Below are 23,594 nucleotides of genomic sequence, written 5' to 3' on the forward strand. Positions count from 1 at the left end.
AATATGAGCTTCTTTCTTTTTTTTAAAGATGTATTTATGTATTTATTTGAGAGAGAGAGTGTGGTGGGGAGGGGCAGGGAGAGGGAGAGAAGAATCCACAGGCAGACTCCCTGCTGAGTCTAGAGCCACACTTGGGGTGTAGCCATCACCCTGAGATCATGACCTGAGCCGAAGTCAAGAGTAGGATGCTCAGTCAACTGAGCCACCCAGGTGCCCCTAGAAATTTGAGTTTCTTAAAATTTCATGAAGCTCTTTATGTAAGGAAAAGACAAACAAATGAGGGGCTAGTTATACATGCTATTAACACAGATGGGTATTGAGTGAGTTTTGTAAGGCATAAAATTGGGATGTTATGTATCTTCTAACTTAAAAAGTGTTCCATTTGGGGTGGCAGGAGGAAAGGAGATAGCTCTTGGAGTTGAGTCATGAAACATGTTGCCTTTGGAGAAGAGGAGCGACTGGGTGTCCGCCAGCCTGGTGAAGGTGGAATGAGAGGTACAGGTAGTGTTAAAAAATTTTTTTAAATACAGTCTTCTTATTAAAAAGGAAGACTTTCTCATATTTCAAATAAGAAATATGACAAAAGACAGAGGGGAGAAAATAAAAAACACCTTAATACACCACTGATTACTAATTTCTGCAGTGGCTTTCCATTATTTTGGGTATTAACTTCTAAATTCAGGGAGGAATGATAATTACCCTTGAAAATACCCTAAGTCACTCAGTTTTGGAATAGAATGTTGCTTCCTCAGCTAATGAAGTAGTTGTGTTGATAAGCCTTGTTATTTAAGAAACAAAAATACAAGTTTCTGTTAACACTAGAATCGCACTCAGCATGACTAGATACTCAAAGCATGAAAAGCACATGGGACCAGAAATGGTTCAAATTCCCATTACCTCCTTCATATTTACTTTAAGTTCAAGCTAACTGAAAGGAAGGTAAGGCAGAAATCACCATACCATTTAATATGTTCTCACCTGCTCTCCCCTCCTCCTTTCTTTCTCCACTTTCCCTCTTTGTTCTTTCTTTTTTGCCACCTACTCTTACTAAGTTTAAGTGAACCCTAGTGATGATAATGCTAAATGATGCTACTGTATTTATAATACATTTGTATCTATCCTTCACTAACTTTTAAAGTTACAAAAATACATACATATTAATGAAAAATCCAAGTAGTACAGAAAGTATGAAATAAAAAGTAAAAAATCTTTTTCCAACCTCTTGTCTCATCTGTTGGCATTCTTTCCACTTTGAGAGAAGGAGCAAGACCCAGTCTTGGGAGCTCCTTTCTGCACTTTTATAAACTATGCTCTTTGTGAATGTTGTGGGTTTTTTTAATTAAAAATTTTTTTTAAAAAGATTTTATTTATTTATTTGAGAGACAGAGCAGGTGGATGGACAAAGGGAGAGAATCTCAAGCAGACTCCCCACTGAGTGGGGAGCCTGATGCAGGGCTTGATCGCATGACCCTGAGATCATGATCTGAGCTGAAATCAAGGGTCAAACGCTTAACTGACTGAGCCACCCAGGTGCCTCACGAATGTGTATATTTAAAAATTATTTTAGTGGGACTTGGAGAGCAAGAGGAGAGGAAATGCATCTGCTCAGTCTACCACCTTGAACCAGAAGCACTTTAAGAGTTTTTAAAACTATGCTTATATTCACACATTTATTTATTTTACGAAATTGGAACCATTGAGCACATATTGGTTGTCACCAGTGTATGTCCTTAATAAACTTTAGAAAAAAAAAATTTTTTTTAGGGTTTAGATAAAGAACTTTTATTAAAGCCACTACTTAAAGAGGCATGATGAAAGCTATGGGAATACCTGATTGTGGGGAGACTCAGAACTAACCATGAGACATTCCTAAACCCTCATGGAGAGACACCCCTTCTGCCAAAGTCTGCAGCACCCAGGCAGGGAGGGATTAAGGACAAATACCATGATTATCTACCTCCTCCTGACACCTGTTCTCATGCGGATGCCTCCCGTTGGCCAGACCAACAAAGAAGCCAGCCAGCAAGGGAACCTGAGTGTTGCAGCTTGCCCTGGTCAATACCTGGGGTTGCAGAGCTCAGAGACTGGATCTAAGGCAAATGAAGAATTATCGGCACAGAAATCATTCAAATTATGTTGCAAATGTACAAATTATTTACATATGAGTAGAGGGAAGATACAACCTTCTGTTAGTAAAATGTGAAGTAATGTTAAATATTTTGGGTCGATGAAGGTTACCTTTTAATCCTCAGATCACCATTGATCTCTTACAAGTTGTCAACCTTAAGACCTAAGTTGTCAACCTAAGACATTCTGTGTTACTCATGAAAATAAAGAGATATAAAAGGTGAGATTAGTCCCAAGCAGACTGTCTTTTCTCTTCTAATTTATTAAACTTTAGAAATCTTATCACATTAATAAATATTTACCTATAACATTACTTTATTTATTTATTTTTAAAATTATTTAATTGACAGAGAGAGACACAGCGAGAGAGGGAACACAGGCAGGGGGAGTGGGAGAGGGAGAAAGAACCAGGCTTCCCTCTGAGCAGGGAGCCTGATGTGGGGCTCGATCCCAGGACGCTGGGATCATGACCTGAGTTGAAGGCAGACGCTTGACGACTGAGCCACCCAGGCACCCTCCTATAACATTACTTTAAACAAAATAGTATACCTTCTATGGATGTATTTAACTAAACTCTTATTATTGGATATGTAGGTTGCTTTTACTATTTCGGTATGATAAATATAGCCTAGATAGTTTCACTATAACATTTTTGCTGTAGACATCTTTGCAGTACTGCAAACATTTTCACTGCATAACTAATTGGCCAGAAGGCAATTATGTCATAAAAGAGAAAATAATGAAAAAATAAAAAGGAGATATTAATAAGGACATAGGGAAAAATGGAAAAAAGTTAATAAATTAATTATTAATTTCTTCTTACTTAAGAGAGGTATCAGTTTTCCAAGTGCCAGGATGTATATTTGTAACTGAGCTTTGTACTGGGTTGTGAAAGCCTTCGATGTGGTTGTTTGTGCCTTCGATGTGGTTGTTTGTTCTTTGCCTATTGTCACAGGCCCCTAATCTACGTTCCAAAGTTCCATAGGAAATGTGGAAGAAATGCTAACTCTAGGATGCACTTGTTACTGATCTTTGTTACCTTTATAACTGATATTTTATCATTTTCTAGTATAGTCTAGTATGCAGTTTGGCTTTATACTCTCTTATTTCACACTTCTAGTAAGTTTATCACCATATTTTCTCACAAGTTGATGTACATATTTATTGTCTACTAGTTTAAGACCACCATGTCTACTCATTGCTGCATAGACCATTATGAGAACTAGCTAAGATTTAAATAATATAAAAATGGGAACTTTACCAATGGAGAAATGAAACCAAACTGTCAACCAGTTATTTTATTTTTCATGGAGAAATTGCCTTACAGCCAATTATTATGGGGCAAAAATGTTTGTGGCAAAGATGTATATAGCAAAGATGTTTATGGCGAAAGTACTGGACACAGCTGAAATGATCTGCCTAGTAAGTAGCTCAGCTTTTGCACATATCCTTAATTATTTCTCAAGATATAGTCCTGAAATTGAAATTGCTCCCCAAAAGTTATGTGCATTTTTAAAGCCTTTAAGCGCAATGGGTATTTGCTGTTTTTACCTCTTAACTGTGCTATCTAGAAGCTAACAATGAATATAGCTTCTTTAACTAGGGTGGGACACTACTAAAAACTTTTTTCAAATCAGGGCACCTGGGTAGCTCAGTTGGTTAGGCGTCTGCCTTCAGCTCAGGTCATGATCCCAGGGTCCTTGGCATTGAGTCTTAGGTAAGGATCGCAGCTCAGTGGAGAGTGTGCTTCTCCCTCTGCCTCTACCCACTGTCCCCGCTGCAGCCGCCTGCCCCCGCTCCCCCCTGCTCATGCTTGTGCTTTCTCTCTCTCTCTCTCAAATAAATAAATAAATAAATAAATAAATTAATTAATTAAGTCTTTTAAAAAAACAAAACTTTTTCATGTCAAGATCTGCCTCATCTTCTAAAGTAGGATTTCCCAGCACTAGGCTCGTGGGGGTGGAAGCATGATCCACCTCCTTCCAAAAACTGGAGTGAGTCACTATCAGCTTTCTTTTCTCCACCCTCACATCCCAGCCTTTTTTTTTTTTTTTTTTTTTTTTTTTTTTTTTCAAGAGAGAGAATTCAGCCTAAGGGTTCCATTGGATTGGAATTGGAGAGAGGTATCTGTTCCAGGTCTTTTTGCTTCCAGACTGGAATTCATCTCATCTCTTAAAACAGAGCATTCTTAAGATAAACTCTTATCTAAAGGCTAATTTAAGGTAACTTAACCAATGTAACAAAGTAAAAAGAAATCTCAAAAACAAGTTTTTGAAACTATTAGCAATAAAAGGCTATTTAAAAAAAAATAATAATGGCCCTTTCTGGCTCTCAGCCGTCTTGGCGGCTGCTCTTGGTTGGGGCTGTCCTACGTGTAAGGCAGGAGGATGATGGCTGCAAAGAAGACGAAAAGTCACTGGAGTTGATCAACTCCAGACTCCAAGTCATTATTGAAAGTAGAAAGTATGTGCTGGGGCATGAGCAGACTCTGAAAATGGTCAGACATGGGAAAGTGAAACTGGTCATCCTCACCAGCAGCTGCCCAGCCTTGAGGAAATCTGAAATAGAACATGGTGCCATGTCGACCAACACTGGTGTCCATCACATCATTATAGTGGCAATAATATTGAACTGGGCACAGCATGTGGGTAACACTACAGAGTATGCACGCTGGCTATCATTGATCCAGGTGATTCTGATATCATTAGAAGCATGCCAGAACAGACCGGTGAAAAGCAAATCATGTACAATTTTTCTTTAACAAAACTGGCCAGAGCTTGTGTTTTTTTGTTTTTTGTTTTTTAAGTGAAATGAACTTGTGATGGATATTATTCTGGTGGTAAGATTCATGTGAATTCTGATGTCTGGGTAGATTCCCCGTGTAAGTTAACATTCCTTCCTATCTGAACTCTACAAGGCTTTCACAGACCATCTTGGGGCGTGAAGAAAATCCAGCATGTGGGTTTGCACACATACCTCACCACGCACACTCCTCTTTCTGTTTTCCTTGCTATTGCTACTACCATACCACCATCATCAAAGTCTAGCAATGCTTTTAAAATATGTAATGTGGTCGTTATGGCTGATCAGGGCATTTTCTAGGTTAAAAAAGCAAAGGACATACAAAAATGAATTTTCAAAATCTGTAATGGTATATATATTGTTTTAAATTTTACAGGGCACTTTCACATATCTCACTTGGTCTTATAATACTCCTACTAAATAGATATTAAGACCCCCTTTCACAGATAACAAAACTGAGGTGGATAGAGGCTTAAAAATTCTTCAAGACAAAGTTTAAGGTTTTTCCATTTCAGGATGCTCCCCTTCCTGTAGGTTCTGTGCTCAGGGATTTCATCCTACTGAAATTGCTCTTCATCTGAGGAGGAAGCAACAAGATGAACTGCTAATTCTCTGGGATCAGAGATTTTATGTTTCTTCTTGCAAAGCCCTGACATTCTGCTTCACATCAGGATCATGGACAGTTTGAGCAGGTTTCTGTACCAGACCTACCTGATGGTTGAAGCAAATGATTCTGAGTTTCCTTTCTCTAGGACTAAACTCATGGACACAGAAATACAGGCTAAGATCTTCCAGTAAAACTAATTCCTACTGTGGGTCATCTTACATTCAGCTAATTAGGAATTACCTTTTATTTTTAATGTATTTTTAAAAATATTTTATTTATTGGGCGCCTGGGTGGCTCAGTGGGTTAAAGCCTCTGCCTTCGGCTCAGGTCATGATCCCGAGGTCCTGGGATTGAGCCCCACATCGGGCTCTCTGCTCAGCAGGGAGCCTGCTTCCTTTCCTCTCTCTTTGCCTGCCTCTCTGCCTACTTGTGATCTCTGTCAAATAAATAAATAAAATCTTTTTTTAAAAAAAGATTTTATTTATTTATTTGACAGAGATCACAAGTAGGCAGAGAGGCAGGCGGGGTGGGTGGGGGGGTAAGCAGGCTCCCCACTGAGCAGAGAGCCCGATGGGGGCTTGATCCCAGGACCCTGAGATCATGACCTGATCCGAAGGCAGAGGCTTTACTCACGGAGCCACCCAGGTGCCCCAGGAATTACTTTTGAGACAAATAAGCATAATTAGAACTTTGCAAACTACTTCTGTAAAATCTTAAATGATTCCTATCAGAGAGCTTTGTTTTGCCTGAAGTAGACAGAAGCACTAACTTGCTTAAATTAATAATTGGGAGTAAAAAAGAAAGAAAATACCAGAAATTTCCCTTTAAAGTGGCCAGGTTTATGAGTTAAGATATCTAAGAAATGGAAAGAATTTAACATGGTTCTGGGGCGCCTGGGTGGCTCAGTGGGTTAAAGCCTCTGCCTTCAGCTCAGGTCATGATTCCAGGGTCCTGGGATTGAGCCTCGCATCAGGCTCTCCGCTCAGCAGGGAGCCTGCTTCCCTTCCTCTCTCTCTGCCTGCCTCTCTGCCTACTTGTGATCTCTGTCTGTCAAATAAGTAAATAAAATCTTTAAAAAAAATAAAAAGAATTTAACATGGTTCATAATCAAGAAATGTGGCCAGACTGGGACCCAAAATTGTTCTGGGGTGGTATGTTCACATTTTTCCATTAAAAAAACCTCATATTTAGTGGTTGGGTACCAGATTTATTCCTAAAACCTATTGAAACTCATTGACTTTGAAATGGCTCTTTCAATTTCCTGGAGATTCCATCCTCATCCTAATCCCTGTGGAAACCTTGAGTGTAGTAGAGAACTGAGAAACTGAGACTTGAGATCCATTGGACCCTGAGGAGGACTGTGGGGGAAGGTAGACTCTCTGGGGTTCAGTAGCTCTCAAATGAGTGTTATGCTACCTCTGGGAGACGACCCAGAAGAAAGAACCATCAAGAACAACAAATAACTGTTCATGGCTAATGATTGAGAAACTTGGGTTTCTTTTTAAGTTAAATTCCATTTGTGTTTTCTATGGAAGGGACTCTTGTATTTCTTTTGCTCCCTATCTCAGTCAGTTGTCAGAATTTGCGTTGAACATATAGCTGATGCCTAGAAATATTTGCTTCATGAACGGAATAGGGAGATTAAGATAATTGGCATGTCTTGATGTGTTGGGTCTTTACAAAGATAAATTTGGCCACAAATGGAGATGATAGCACAGGATTTGTCTAAGATCTGAGACGTAGAGCAAGGGTGGGCAAATGACTTATTAATGAGTAGTTACACAAAAGAGTAAAGAGAATCCTTCCATAGCAAAAGCTTTACCACTAATGAGCTATAAGGGGTTTGGGCACATTACCTAACCTTAAAGCCCTCATCTATAAAATATGGATAAAAATAGGAACTATCATATTGGATTACTATGATGATTAAATAGGACAATGCATATAGAGTAATTAGAGGAGTGCCTGGCAAATAGGAATCAAAGAAACTAGAAGGGCTCTCAGGTGCATCTATGCAAATGGTTAGATCTCTAGGGCACCCAGAAGCAACAGAAGCCTCTTAGACATAAAGGGGCCATGGGATACCTACAACATAAACCAGGCTTGGACATCATATTGTGAACTAATTAAGGACCAGCTAAGATACTCGTCCATTCCAGAAACCATGAAGTGAGCCACCCTGGTGCCCCAGAGTGTTAACTCTAGTTGTCATGTTGTACATTACATTCCTAGTACTTATTATCTTATAACTGTAAGTTTCTACTTTTTGACCACTTTCCACCAATGCCCCCTCCCCTCACCCTAGTAACCACAAGTCTGATCACTTCCTATGAGGTCTTTTTTTTTCTTTTTAAAGATTGCACAAATAAGTGAGTCTATACAGTGTTTGTCTTTCTTTCTTTGACTTATTTCACTTAGCCTAAAGCCCTCTAGGTCCAACCATGTTGTCACAAAAGGTATGATTTCTTGTGTGTGTGTGTGTGTGTGTTTATGGCTTAATAATATCTCATTGCATTTCTAAATCGCAACTTCTTTATCTATTCATCTGTTGATGAACACTTAGGTTGTTTCCATGTCCCCAAACCTTTTAGGACAATGACCTATACTTGACCATATTTTTATTTTTATTTTCATTTTTAAAATATTTTATTTATTTATTTGAGAGACAGAAATCACAAGTAGGCAGAGAGGCAGGCAGAGAGAGAGGAAGAAGCAGGCTCGGTGCTGAGCAGAGATCCCAGTGCGGGGCTCGATCCCAGGACCCTGCGATCATGACCTGAGCCGAAGGCAGAGGCTTTAACCCACTGAGCCACCCAGGCACCCCTTAACCATACTTTTAAAAAAATATTTATTTATTTGACAGAGAGCACATGAGTAGGGGAAGGGGCATAGGAAAAGGGAGAAGCAGACTTCCCACTGAGCAGGGAGACTGACACAGGGCTTGATTCCAGGACTCCTGGATCATGACCTGAGCTGAAGGCAGATGCTTAACCAACTGAGTCACCAGGCACCCCCTGACTACACTTTCTTGGATTGGGCAATAAAACTACATTGCTTTAAAAGTATACTAACATTCACATTTACTTACCAAGTTCAACCCGGTCTTTTCATTTATTTGGAAGCAGATCAATTCTTACTGCAATTTCTGAAAAAGAACACAGTGCTCTTGCAACAGTGATGACATTCCAAGAGGTGGGGTAAGAAAGGAGACATACAAAGCAACTGCCTGAGGTGGAGTGTTGACATTTGGGAAGGATGGAATGTGGAAAATCACTATCACAGATATTTGAAAAGAGGTTCAGAAAAATTCGCCATTTGGAGCTACCTGTTTTACAGTGTAAAAATTCGGCAGCCTAACTGTCAGACATGGTCTCTAGGCAGTCAGCATTCATTTTCACCACCTTCCATAGATACCCCATTCCCATTTTGCAGTATTATAGGAGCTGGAAGTCTCAAAACTTATATCTTTCTTTTCATCATACACAAAAATCAATACCAGATGAATTGTAAATCTAAATATAAACAGTAAAACAAAGTTTTCACACAAAAAAATTGGAAAATACTTGGTGACCTCAGAGTCAGCAAAGATTTCTTAAATTGGACACATACAAAATAACCGAGCCATAAAGCAAAGCCTCTGATAAGCTGAACTACATCAAAATTATAAATGTCTTCGGGACACCTGGGTGGTTCAGTCGTTACGTGTCTGCCTTCAGCTTGGGTCATGGTCCCAGGGTCCTGGGATCGAGCCCCACATTGAGCCCTGCATTGGGCTTTCTGCTCAGTGGGAAGCCTGATTCTCCCTCTCCTTCCCCCCGCCACCCGGCTTGTGTTCCCTCTCTCACTGTCTCTCTCTCTCTGTCAAATAAATAAATAAAATCTTTTTAAAAATTATCAATGTCTTCATCAAAGACCCTATGAAAGGAATGGACAAATAAGACACAGAATGGCAAAAGGTATTCCCAATACATCTACTCAACAAAGGACTCATAGAATAAAGAACTACAAAGAAGAAAAAGTCAGACAAGCCAATAAGAAATTGGGTGAAAAATAGGCAGTTCATAGAAGAGGATATCTCACTGGCCAATATACATATGAAAAGGTGCTCCACTTGTTAACATCAGGAAAATAAAAACTAAAACCATAATACAATTTCAACACATCGTATTAGCCTTTCAACAGAATAGCTAAAATGTAAAAGTGGAAAATACAAGGTTCTGGTGAGGATGTGGTATGGCACATCCCTCACTTTGGAACACTGGTAGTATCTACTCAAGCTAAACATATGCATTCCCTATAACCCAGAAATTGCACATTTATGTATCTAACTGAAGGGCGTGCATTTGTTCACCAATGCTCCTCACAGCACTGTTTGTAATCCCTCCCAAATAGAAACAACCCAAGTGTCCATGTGCAGTAAAATGTACAAATCACGTTATAGTTATCCTAAGGAATACTATACAGCAATGAAAATGAAGATGCTCTTGCTATGCACAACATGGATGAATCTTACAAATAGAATATTAAGTGAGAAGAGCTAGTTACAAAAGAGGACATACTACCTCATTCTACTTTGTGGAATTGCTCTATGGTGTTAGAGGCCAAGACAGTAGGTAGCTTCTGGGAGGATAATGCCTAGAAAAAAGCATGAGGGGGGCTTTCTGGTGTATAAGTAATTTCTGTTTTCCAGTCTGGGTTATGGTTACATAGGAACACTCTATAAAAATTCATCAAGCTGTACCTGATTGTGATTTGTGCATTTTTCTGTATATATGTTATACTACAGTGAAAATTGTCTTTAAAAATTCCCAACAACTATAATTCCTAGACTTTCCTGCTAATAGGATTCAGTATAAAATTTGGATTTTGCCAGTCATGTATAACGATGTGAGACTGGAATGTAAAAGCAAGATGGAGGCTATTTTCCCCTGCCTGTTAGTTTTCTCTCTTACTTTTTTATATGTCTGCTACATCAGATGTGATTTTCAACAGCCAGACTTTCTGTGCCTCTGCATTGCCACCAATTCCATTGGTGAGATGGGATGCTGGGATCCTGATCTGATCTGGGATGCTGAGATGGGTGGCTGGGATGCCAGCTATGGTCTCCATAGGTTCCTGATCTCTAGGTTGTTGCTGTATGGTGTGGTATGACTTGGAAGCCTAAGGACCACCCTCTAACCTCTGCTCTTCCAGCCCACCTAATTGTTTTGGAAACATCTAATTCCTTGTATTCAACACCAAGAGTGGTGTTCGCACTGAACTCCAGTTGATACATCAACTTATAACACAACTGATAGGTAATGTGGTAAGGTCCATGTTGGTTTTAAATGTCTTTGAAAAAGGAAGTTACCATTGGCAATCCTACCACCTAGGATCAGCATTATCAGAAGATCTGCTTTAGAGCTAACCTAAAACTACTCTGATGTGCTGTAAAGCCATTTACTTCAGAGGATATACTGCTTTCTGCTGCCATTCAAAGATGATTTTTAAGGCATTCTTTGTCTTCTCTTCATAGCTAAATAGTGCCAATTCTTTGAACTTCTCTTTACATGTTCTGCAACTCTACCCAGTTGTGGCTATTTGAAAACAGTATTTATATAAGGACTGCCTATTCTGGCAGGATTAGTTGTCCCTTTCTTTTCCTTTCTTTCTTTTTTTTTAAATTGAAGTATAATTTACATACATTATATTAGTTTTAGGCATACGATGTAATGATTTGATATTTGTCTATATTGTGAAATGGTCACCACAATAACTCTAGTTAACATCTGTCACCATACATAGTTACAGAACTTTTTTTCTTGTAATGAGAACTTCCAAGATTCACTCTCTTTGCAAACTTCAAATAAGAAAAACAATTTTTAAAATAAATATTTTATTTATTTCTTTTTAGAGAGAGAGAGAGAGCATGAGTTGGGGGGAGGAGCACAGGGGGAGGGACAGGGAGTGGGAAAAAATCTCAAGCAGACTCTGCACTGAGCATGGAACCTGACATGGGGCTGGATTTCGCAACCTGAGATCATGAACTGAGCTGAAACCACCAATTGGATGGTTAACTCACTGAGCTACCCAGAGGCCCCAAATATGCAATACAATATTAACTATAGATAATGCTGTATATTGTATCTCCATGACTTTTTTTATAACTGGAAATCTGTACCGTTTGATTCCCTTCACCCATTTCACCTCCCACATCTCCCATCTCTGGCAATTACCAATCTGTTTTCTGTATCTATGATTTTTTTTAAAATTCCATATGTAAGTGATATCATATAATATTTGTCTTTCTTTGTATGGATTATTTCACTTAGCATAACACCCTCAAGGTCCATACATGTCAAAATGGCAAGATCTTATTCTTTTTTAATGGCTGAATAATATCCCCATTATATGTGTATATATACCACATTTTCTTTGTACCATCATATGTAGATGGACACTTAGGTTGTGTTCAGATATTGGCTATTGTAAATGATGCTGCAATGAACATAGGGGTGCACATATTTTTTGAATTAGTGTTTTTTACTTTCTTTGGATGAATACTCAAAAGTGGAATTGCTGGATGTGGTATTTCCATGAGTAATTCTCCCATCCAAGTACTAACCAGGCCCGACCCTGCTTAGCTTCCGAGATCAGACGAGATCGGGCGCGTTCAGGGTGGTATGGCCGTAGACTCCATGAGTAATTCTTTAAGGAACCTCCATACTGTTTTCCATAGTGGCAGCACCAATTTATATTCCCACGTAAACAGTGCACATCCTTGTCAAAGCTATTATTTTTTGTCCTTTTGATAATACCATTCTAACAGGTGTAAGGTGATGTCTCATTGTGGTTTTGATTTGCATTTCCATGATGATGAGTGATGTTGAACCTCTTTTCATGTTCCTTTGGTTATCTGTATGTCTTCTTTGAAAAAAATGTCCACTCAGATCTTCTGTCATTTTTAATCAGCTTGTTTTTTGTGGTTTTTGTTTGTTTATTTGTTTTGTTTTTTTTTTTTTTTGCTATTGAGTTGTAGGAGTTCTTTATATATTTTGGATATTTTGGATATTAACCCTTTATCAGATAGGTGATTTGCAGGTATTTTCTCCCATTCATTAGGTTCCCTTTTTTTTTTTTAAGATTTTTATTTATTTATTTGACAGACAGAGATCACAAGTAGGCAGAGAAGCAGGCAGAGAGAGAGGAGGAAGCAGGCTCCCTGCTGAGCAGAGAGCCCGATGCGGGGCTCGATCCCAGGACCCTGAGATCATGACCTAAGCTGAAGGCAGAGACTTTAACCCATTGAGCCACCCAGGTGCCCCAGGTTCCCTTTTTATTTTGTTGATTGTTTCCTTTGCTAGGTAGAAGTTTTTTGGTTGATATAGTTCCATTTGTTTATTTTTGTTGACATTGACATTGGTCATCACCAAGACCAATGTCAAGTAGCTTAGTACCTATGTTTTCTTATAGGAGTTTCATGGGCTCAGATCTTACATTGCATTTTTCCATATATAGCTGTAGTTCTGGTGTGTCCATGGGAGACGGTGAGCTCAGGATCTTTCTATGTCATTAGCTTGAACTGGAACTAGCTGTCCTTTTCTTTTGGTTATACTCCTATGTACACTCTTGTTTATTTGACCAAAATCTTACACTGCTGACTCAAGTTTAGGTTATGGTCCAATAGATTTGTAGAAGGTTGAAAAATAAAACTTGCCAACCATAAGCAACAGTTTTTGTCTGGCTTCCCAGTACAGAGCAATATCTAATATAACAGCTTATAAACAATAAGAATCAGAGGTCAAAAGAAAAATTAATAGGCAAAGAGAGATTACTGAATTGTAGATTACACATTTAGAGGAGACTTTAGAAATAGTCTTTATATACCAAGATATTGAAGCTCAGATATGTATCCAGGCTTTGAGTCATTGCTTACTCTGAACAGTCTTGCAACTCAGAGTGTGGTCTTCAGACCAGTAGCATTAGCACCATCTGGGAGCTTGAAAGAAATGCAGAATCTCCAGACTCAAGCCCCACCAAATCAGAATCTGCATTTTAACAAGACCCCCATGTGATTTGTATGCATGTTAATATTTGAGAAGATATCAGCAAAAGCACCACAGGTTTTTGTCCTACTATTTAAAATCTTGCATAAATCACATTACAGAGAAAACCTGATCTGTTTGGGCAAGACCTGTACTATTACAGGTCCTGGTCTAACACATTATTTGAATAGCTGGATTAAATAAAAAGAAAAACTCTAATGATCTCTGGGAAGAGAGGAAATCTATTTGAGCTGTGCTTGTTTTTAATGTACCCATTCAGATTTTAATTCACTAGAAAAATTAATAGCCTATTTGGTGGTAGCAAGTCCTGCAAAAATAAGTGCAATAAAATGGAAGTATTTAAATGGGTATTTAAACTATGCAATCATCAGTGATTTAGTTTTCAATTACACAAAGGTAATTACACTAGAATCCACCTCATTCGCCCTTCCGTGAGAAAATGCTGGAGTGTTGTAACGAGCTGATGCTTTCAGGCAATGACTGATCTCCACTCCTTGTTGGCCAGGACCTGAATTCATTTACCCTAAACAGTTTAGGGTGTATGCTAGGAATATAAATGATGGAAACACCCTTTGTGACCCTTCTTACAAAGGAAGTCACATCATTATAAGGGGGCATGTGAGGCTACAGGCCTAGCCTCTCAGACTGGGAAGGGCTCACACAGCATGCAGATTTGGCTCAGGAGAGAAAGGCGGGACCATGGTAAAGGAGAAATCCACCACTAGGCTCTTCCTCTAACAGTGTTAAAGTTCCGTGTGTGGAGGAGGGTTTCTGGGATGCTGGCAATGTTTTGTTTCTTAATCTGGGTGCTGGTTACATGGGTGTGTTCAGTTTATGAAAACTAACTGAGCTGTTCACTTACAATAAAAATTATTTTCCATGTGTATGTTATACTGCAATAAAAAAAATTTTAAAGTGTAGAAAGTTAGAGTTGCATAAGACCAGCTTTTTGTCCTCTCTCCCTCCTATTCAGATGCAGGGAGTCTGTGTCCCCTGCTTTGAGAAACACGGCCCAGAGTAATCAACGAGGTTATAATCAGGGAAAACTGATTATATTATGATTAACCCATCATATTCAAAGAGGTGAACAAGTAAATCCAAACAGACAATAATGCATAATGCAAGGTGCTCTATGTTCTAGGTGCTATGTAAGTACATTCTCCTGATCCTCACCCTTGAGAGGACAATATTATCTCCACTTGCAAATGAGGCAAATGGCATCCATACAGCAGGCTGGACCAAAAGCCCATGGCAGATTTGTCAGAACCAAAGTCTATCTTATTTTCACTAGTGCCACTTCCAGGCAGTTTGAAGGAGCAAGTAAGTCAGAAGGACAGTCTAAGGGAGGTGAGAGTGGACAGAGAAGGAACATAGGACTCTTTGCCAAGATTAAGGACAGATTGCAAGTAGGCACCCATGAATATTTTAGAATCCTCTGGCAGCTTCTCAGAAGCAATGCTCCAAGGCCAAACCCATGGGACCGCCAAGCACCTGGAGAGTCCTGGACCATAGCTTGAACTTGGTTGAACATCAATTTCACCTTGGGAAGGTTTGAAATATACAGATTCACCAGCTCCACTCTAAAGTTCTGTATCTAATACCTTTGAGGTGAGGCCTGAAAACTCTTTAAAAACCATCCCAGGAAATTTTGATGGTCAGCTGGGCTTGGGAACCACTACTGCAGTTATGCTGACCACAAGAAAGAGTCAGACTAGGACTGACCTTGGCAGTAGTTCATCACAAGCCAACCAGAGGAAAGCAAAGGGTGCATAGGGGCACCCTCAAACTGTGAAACTATAGCCAGATGTTAGGCCAAGAAACAAAGCAGAAAAAAAGGAAACTTGCTATCATGAGATGGAAACTCATGACTAGCTTATGTCTGCAAATAAAAAGCCTGCTCTTCAGAGAGAGTCAATTATCATATGGTTTCACTTATTTGTGGAGCATAACAAATAGCATGGAGGACAAGGGGAGATGGAGAGGAGAAGGTAGTTGAGGGAAAATGGAAGGGGAGGTGAACCATGAGAGACTATGGACTCTGAAAAACGATCTGAGAATTTTGAAGGGGTGGGGGGTGGGAGGTTGGGGGCACCAGGTGGTGGGTATTGTAGAGGGCACGGATTGCATGGAGCACTGGGTGTGGTGCAAAAATAATGAATACTGTTATGCTGAAAAAATAAAAAATTAATTAAAAAAAAAAAAAGCCTGCTCTTGTTGTGTCCTAGGCATTTATAGTCAACTAGAGTTTCTCCTTTAGTTTGTTCACAAAGAGGGCATCAAAAGGGTTAAAAAATTTTTAAATTTTACCTTTTTAAAATATTGAGATATAACTGACTTATAGCATTTAAAAGTTTTTTAAAAGATTATATTAGGATTTTTTTTTAAAGATTTTATTTATTTATTTGACAGAGATCACAAGTAGGCAGAGGCAGGCAGAGAGAAAGGAAGGGAAGCAGGCTCCCTGCTGAGCAGAGAGCCCGATGTGGGGCTCGATCCTAGGACGCTGGGATCATGACCTGAGATGAAGGCAGAGGCTTTAACCCACTGAGCCACCCAGGCGCCCCTAGGATTTTTTTTTTTTAAGATTTTTATTTATTTATTTGATGGAGAGATCACAAGTAGGCAGAGAGGCAGGCAGAGAGAGAGGAAGAAGCAGGCTCCCTGCTGAGCAGAGAGCCCAATGCGGGGCTCGATCCCAGGACCCTGGGATCATGACCTGAGCCCAAGGCAGAGGCTTTAACCTACTAAGCCACCCAGGTGACCCTATATTAGGATTTTAAAAGTATTATAAAAAGAGAGACAAAGTACAAACTTCCAGTTATAAAACAGAGAAGTCATGGGCATATAATGTACAGCAAGGAGATTATAATTAAAGCTGTAAAAAATGTAAAGAGTAAGTAAATTTAATATCTCAGATCTCAATATGAAATCCTTGGTCTAGGCTGTTTTTAAGTAGAAGTTTGAGAATTTTGAACAGAGTAAAAATGGGCTTTACAAAATTTAAGGAGATGGTATTGCAAAGGTAACAAGATCCAAGGGCACCCTCTTCTACCCCATCAACTTGAACTGGTTTATTCTAGATTTAAACTATGACTTTGAACAACCTAGATTTCTATTTGACCCCAGTGTTCAGTGGTAAAAGTACAGAGGTGATTATGTACGGTCAATAACTTCCCTATCTCATCTGTCAACTAGAATAAATAGCTAAAACTGATAAGTTGATAAAGAACTTTTTTTTATTGGAGAGTTAATAACTTACTCTGAAGTAGAATTTAATTACTAGACCTTGGTAACAACTGACATGTGAATTAATTGCCAAGTTTAATCCCTCTGCAAGTTTAAAAGAGAACTTCACAGCACTCAAACCTAAGGGAAATATTTATGATATAAATGATAAAACACAATTCAATACATTATTCATCAGTATAAATGGGAACAAAATACAGGGAACAATAAAATAAGCTTAGAATTGGAGCTAATTAGGTTTAAGAAAACCATTTTAACCCAAACATGTTTTCATCCTAAGCCCTTGTCTCATTTAAGGAAACAACCCTAGTTCTTTGTGTATTAGATTAGAGGCCCATGTTTAATTTTTTCCAACATGTAAAAGTGGTGTAAAGGGATCTTTGAGCCAAGAAGTATATTCTGGCTTCAAACACCAGAGAGCTGATCAATGTCCATGAATTTTGTAAAAAGTTAACATTGCTCTTCTGGATAAAAAAAAGGGGGGGGGGGCGGAGGGTTACAAAAAGGACAAATTAGAACACAAACCCAAAGATTAAAGAGATCCTTGGTGTGTCCTCAGTTTCCCAGTTTATTCAGATTTTTGTTTTTGGTTTCGGTAAATCACTTCTAAAGTGGACGAATGTTTAGTTGCAAGTATAATTTTCTAAATAGCTATAGCAGAACAAAAACAATTATTAAAGTAGGTTTTTCTTAAAGAGATTTTATTTTTAAGTAATCTCTATATCCAATATGGGGCCAAAATCACAACCCCGAGATCAAGAGTTGTACACTCCACTGACTGAGCCAGCCAGGTGCCCCTAAAGTAGTTTCTAGTCTGAGCTTCTTGATTTAAAAGAGTCATAGTGGGGTGCCTGGCTGGCTCAGTCAGATTAGCGATGGATTTAGGCTCAGGTCATGATCCCAGGGTCATGAGACTGAGCCCTGTGTCAGGCTCTGCACCACACATGGAGATTCTCCCTCTCTGCTGAAGATTCTCCCTCTCATTCTCTTTCTCTGGCCTTCTGCACTTTCTAAAAAAAATTAATAATAAATTTTTTAAAAAGGCCCATAGTAACCTGAGATACGACCTATTGTATTACCTCTTTAGAAGGGAAATTATTGGTGTGCCTGGGTGGCTCAGTTGGGAAAGCATCTGCCTTTGGCTCGTGTCATGATCTCGGGGTCCTGGGATCAAGCGCTGCATTGGGTTCCATGCTCAGCGGGGAGTCTGCTTCTTCTTCTCCCTCTGCCCCCCTTTCCCCCACAGCTCACGCTCATTCCCCTCACTGCTCTCTCTCTTTCTCAAATAAATTTAAGAAATCTTTAAAAAAGAAAAAAGAGGATGCCTGGGTGGCTCAGTGGGTTAAGCCGCGGCCTTTGGCTCAGGTCGTGATCCCAGGATCCTGGAATCGAGTCCCGCATCAGGGTCTCTGCTTTGGAAGGGAGCCTGCTTCTCCCCCACTCTCTCTGCCTGCCTCTCTGCCTATTTGTGATCTCTCTCTCTGTCAAATGAATAAATAAAATCTTTAAAAAAATAAACAGTAGAAACAACTCAAATTCCATCAATTGATGAACGGATAAATAAAATGTGTTATATCCACACAATGGAATATTGTTTGGCAATAAAAAGAAATTACTGATCTCACAGATAAACCTTGAAAACATTAAGCTAAGTGAAAGAAGCCAGTCATAAAGGACCACATATTATACAATTCCATTTATATGTAAGGTCCAGAATTGGCAAACCTATACAGACAGGAAATAGATTAGTGATTGCCTAGGGCTAGGGCAGAATGACTAGGAATGACTCCTAATGGGTACAGGGTTTCTTTTAAGTGTAATGAAGATGTCCTAAAATTGTGACAATAACTGCATATACGTGCAAATATACTAAAAATCTTTACAGATTCTTTTAGAAAATTTACCTTAAATATAGACATTAGTAAAACAGGCAAGGATACTCTATCAAATGAGATCAAAGGACATAAAAAATTGGGGAAAGCACTTAGGGTGCCAAAACTTTTAGAAATCCAAAACAGGATTTTTACTTTTTACTGTCTGGGATACATTTTGGACCTATTATGTCAAATAAACCTGGAATAGTAATTTTGAAGAGTTATTCTTCACAACAGGTAAAAAATACATTGCAGGAGCCAGGACTGCCCCTTAAAATTTGTGAAACTGAGGGTAAAGGTACAAATAGATGTCCATATTCCATACGTACATGTAAAAGTTATAAAGAAAATATTTTCTATTTTCTTAACTTGATAACTTTGTCTTCCTAATGACCTGAAGTCCAAGTCTGAATGTGTAATTCTTAGACACTTTGTTGTTTTGCACCAGGACATGGAGGTACAGGGAGAGCTGAAGCTATCCCCCTTCTTTTCCCATTCCCAGCTCTGACTGAGAAAGACATGTCTGAGATGTGTGGATGCCCCAGCCCACATACCACACTCTGTGCATACCCCTAAGACTCTCCTTGGCCATCTTCAGGCTACAGACTGCATATACTGGTGGCATGGTCTGCCCTTGGGAGGATAGGACTGGAGAAGCGTAGGCAGGTCTTGGAAGTGAACTTGGGCACCAAGACAAGGAATTCTAAGGTGGTCCAAGTTAGCCAGACTGTGATTGAGTAGGGATCAATGTGGATTCTGAGTGGGTACATCCCCTTCATCCCAGTGTCCTTACTCTGTGGTGAAGGGCTCAGCCAGGGTGGGTCAGAGAAGGGCCCTCTAAAAGTTGAAAGGCAGTATCAGCAGGAGCTCTACATTGTGGAATGTGATAATTAGTCTAAGACACGGAATCCTGGCACATACCTCAGACCTGCTTCAGCAGGAGGAGGGAGGCCAGATCAAGCCTGTCCAGACAGGGAAGATGGATCATGCCTCACTCACCCTGGAGGGTTCACAGAAGCTTATCAATTCTTGGCAAAGCAGAATAGCTCAATCTGGGAGAGTCTGTCCAGATCTGAATGCCAGTTTAGTTAATGATTTAAAGGGGCACTCAACTTTTCATTTTATGGAGATAACGTCTGGAAGATTCTCGTGTTATTTTTGTAAGGGCTGCTGAACTCCCTGTTTGTCCTCTTCCTTGTTGTGACTTTTGCTCTCTCATCCACCACTGTTCTCATAGTGCCAAGGACCCACTTCCTCTTAGCCTATTATTGGTGTTGATGATTTCAGCAACTGATAGATCCTGATAGATACTCTCATCTCCTTGGTCCTTCATTCATTCCTGTCATCCTAATCCCTACCCTGAATGAAATCCATCATGTGCTTTCTGTTTCCATTCCCAAGCAGAAGATATTGCTGGAGAAAATTTAAAAATCTGATCCAAGCTATGTCAGGTGACTGTACCAGATGAGCCTTCACTACTAACGGTGATTCTTTGAGTTTTCAGTCAAGGTACATGCCTTCCTATGACATTCCCCTCTTCTTCTTTTCTGTATCTCTCCTACTTCCCCCAAGTCCAAATCCTACCTCTTTCATATCACTTCCCCATTTTGCTTAATGAAAGAAATTAAGATTCTACAACATGAGCCTCCCCTTTCTGTTTCTTTCCTCCTTCCGTCCTCCCCTTCCTCCGCCCTTTCCTTCCCTTCTTTTGCATTCACCAAAACCTGGGATATATTCTATATTCCTCTCTTTCCTTTCTTTTCTAACCCTGGTCTGATCAGTAACCACGTCCTACTGATCTTCCTTCTTAAACATCTTCTCAACCCACCCTCTCCTCTTCATTTTGTCATTTTCTTGATCCAGGCCTTCATCATCTCTGCCGGTCTTCATTCAATTGTTTTCTAAATGGTAGCCACGGACATTAGTCTCAACTTTCTCCACTTCATCCTCTGTAGTCCTCCCAGAGGGATATTTCCTTAGAGAAGGAAGTAGAGGCTGAGTTGGGGGTGACAGAGCAGGGAAGAAGGGAGAGTCAAAAAAGAGGAAGGCCCAAGATCTGGAAATCAAAGAGAGACATTGAAGGGAGAACAGAAATGCCTGCCATTTAGACTCTCTCAGGTTCTTCATGAAATCTTCAGTCAAATCTGCTGCTTTGTGGGGTGGATTTACTTTTAGAGAAATACAGTGAAGTACTGTGTCCTGCTTTAAGTTGAAAGGCAGTACACGTGAAGCCAGATCTTATCTGGTTTGCATGTTCAGTTTATTCTTCATTCATTCATTCGTATGTTATTTAACAAATATTTATTGAGAACCTACCATGTATAAGGCACATGTAGGTGTTGGAGGGTATGCAGTGATCAGGACAGAAACAATCTTGTTTTGAAAGCATTTATAGCCTAGTCAGAAAGCAGATAAATAAAACAAATTAAAATATGATAAATGCTATGACCTGAGAAAGTTATGGGAGTACATGGAAGGGAATCATCAAACTCAGGGGTGAGAGGGAGGTCAAGAAGGATTTCCTGGAGAGCTGGCATTTACTCTGAGACCTGAGGAATGTTCAGGAATTAACCAGGCATAGGCAAAAGTTGGAGAAAATCCTCTAGAAATGTTAGAAAGTCCAGAGGCAACAGAGAGCACAAAGAGCCCATGGAACTGAAAGAAGAGGGAAAATTGCAGGAAATGAGTTGGGAGAGGTAAACTGGGGACAGATCTCAACTTGTAAGTCAAGTTTAAAAGTTTAGAGTTTACTGAAAGGCAATGGGAAGGTACAGACAGGCTTTTAGCAGGTGAATGACCTGATCAGATTTATGATTTTGAAAGAACATGTGATAGGATGATATGTAGGTATGAACTGAATGCACTCTCTTCACTCATCTCCTTGGGCTCTGAACTGTAACCTGTACCCTGACACCAAACCAACCAACACACACACGCAGATATACACCCCACCACCACCACCATGACCACCACTACCACCACCGCCACCAGACTCTTATTAATGGAGTAGAAAGTACATTAAATATTGTGGAGATAATCTGGTGCTGAGAGAGAGACCCAGACCTACATTGTAAAAATGAAATACAAAGGATTTTGTTCTTTAACCCAGAGATTAAACTGAAATTGGGAGAGATTAAATAATTAATTTTTCTATTGTTTGAGATTAATGCAATTCCACACATGTGAATTAATGAGATTAAACAATGTACACATGTGTAAATATGAATCGATTTTTCCTGTCTGTGCTATGAGTGGAGAAGAAATGACCTGATATGGAAGGGATTGTGCTGGACAGAAGAAAGAGATGTTTCTGGATTGTTTGCTTGGGTTGCAGACAATGTGATTGCTCCTCTGTAAGATGAAGCTACGTGGGACCCGCATGTACACCCAGCCAGCCCATCACTGCCCATCAGAGCCCAGGGTCACAAACACTGGGCCCTGCTAGACTGACAGAGTAGACAACAGTGGCATTAGCATTTCATGCCAGCATTCAAACTACCCAGATGAGATCAGATGAAGAGCTTACTCTCCATCACACCATGCAGCCAATCAGACATGGACCTCCATCCTCTCTCCACCAAGCAGTCAGGGATGACACACAAGTTTCTGGCTGCATCAATGAGTCCAGGATAGTGCTTACCACTCATAGGGAAATTCAGGAAGAGGTACATGTTTGAAGAGGAAATGAGTTCACTTTAAGATGCCTTGGAACCTACAGGTGGAGATGCCTAAAATGTAGCTATCTGGGTCTGAAGCTCAAAAGAAAGGTCTGGGCTGGACAAATATCTGGGAGCATGCAGGGGGTGTCACAGATGCCCAGGAAGTAGGAAGTATGAAAAGGAGGACACGTCAAATGTCAAGTAAAGAGAGGACTGACAGTTGTCCCTTGAGTGAAGCTACAAGGAGATCACTGGTTATTTTGGAGAAAGCAGAATGGGAGAGTGAATGGAAAGTGAAGAAGTTGAAACAGTGAGTGGAGATAAGTTTCCCAAGTTATAATTTTTCCAAGTGGATAACTTTTCCTCTGGCAAGGAGTGACCAGGCTGTAGATGGAGGGGGAAAGTGGCTATTTTTGGAACCTGAGGAGGAAGGAACCAGTAGAGAGAAGAGGTTGAATATATAGATAAGAGCGAGAAACAATAACCGAGAGTGAGGTGGAATGAGAAGTCAGGAGAGACTGGACCCACACCGTGGCCAAGACATGGGCCTTAGAGGAAGGAGGGAACATCTTTCATAAAGAGGCGAGGTCGAGGAAAGAGGCCAGGTGGGGAAAGACGCAAGCTGATAGGCTGGCTTGGAAACCCGAGACTACTCACATCTCATAACTTCTGTTTCACCCCCCCGACAGGTGGAAAATAAAACCACCTACAGTGAAGAGTAAAGAAGGCAAGCTTGGAGGTTTGGAAAGGGGAATTCCCGAAATAGCTGCTCTGGTGACTCAGAAAGAAAGAGCAAGCAGGTCAGGGGAGTGTGGTAGGATGGCAGGCAGTACGATGTTCCGCGTGAGGTTGCTGAGCTGAATTTTGGGCAGCCCAGTCTGTATGACCATGCAGTTTTCTCCGTAACTGTCCAGTAGCCCAGGCAAAGGAATGGCCAAGGCAAACAACTAGATTCAAGTTTTGTCAGGCAGATGAAACAAGAATAATGGAGCAATGGAGCAATGGGGTTGGGGCCACGTGTCAGAGATTAACATTAGAAAGCATGGAATCTTTTTTGGATAAAGAAGGAAAAGGAGCCAGCAAGTGGAGGGTAGATAAGGAGAAAGAAGAACACAGAATTCTTAATTAGCTTGAAAAATCAATAGAGTAAAAATAACCAGAGAAAAAAACTAGAGGAATAGAAAGTCATGAGTTCAGAGGTGCTTGTGGTTTCTTGATGACCGAGCCTGGGGTG

The 23,594-nt window shown here is 40.0% G+C and overlaps 1 pseudogene; it reads left to right on the top strand.

Moving 5' to 3' along the window:
* The first annotated feature begins 4,441 nt into the window (after positions 1-4,441).
* Positions 4,442-22,986, top strand: LOC125095564 (60S ribosomal protein L30-like; annotated as a pseudogene).
* The last annotated feature ends 608 nt before the right edge of the window (positions 22,987-23,594 follow it).

The sequence above is a fragment of the Lutra lutra genome, chromosome 3 (genome assembly GCF_902655055.1).
Source record: "Lutra lutra chromosome 3, mLutLut1.2, whole genome shotgun sequence".
NCBI classification, from domain to species: domain Eukaryota; kingdom Metazoa; phylum Chordata; class Mammalia; order Carnivora; family Mustelidae; genus Lutra; species Lutra lutra.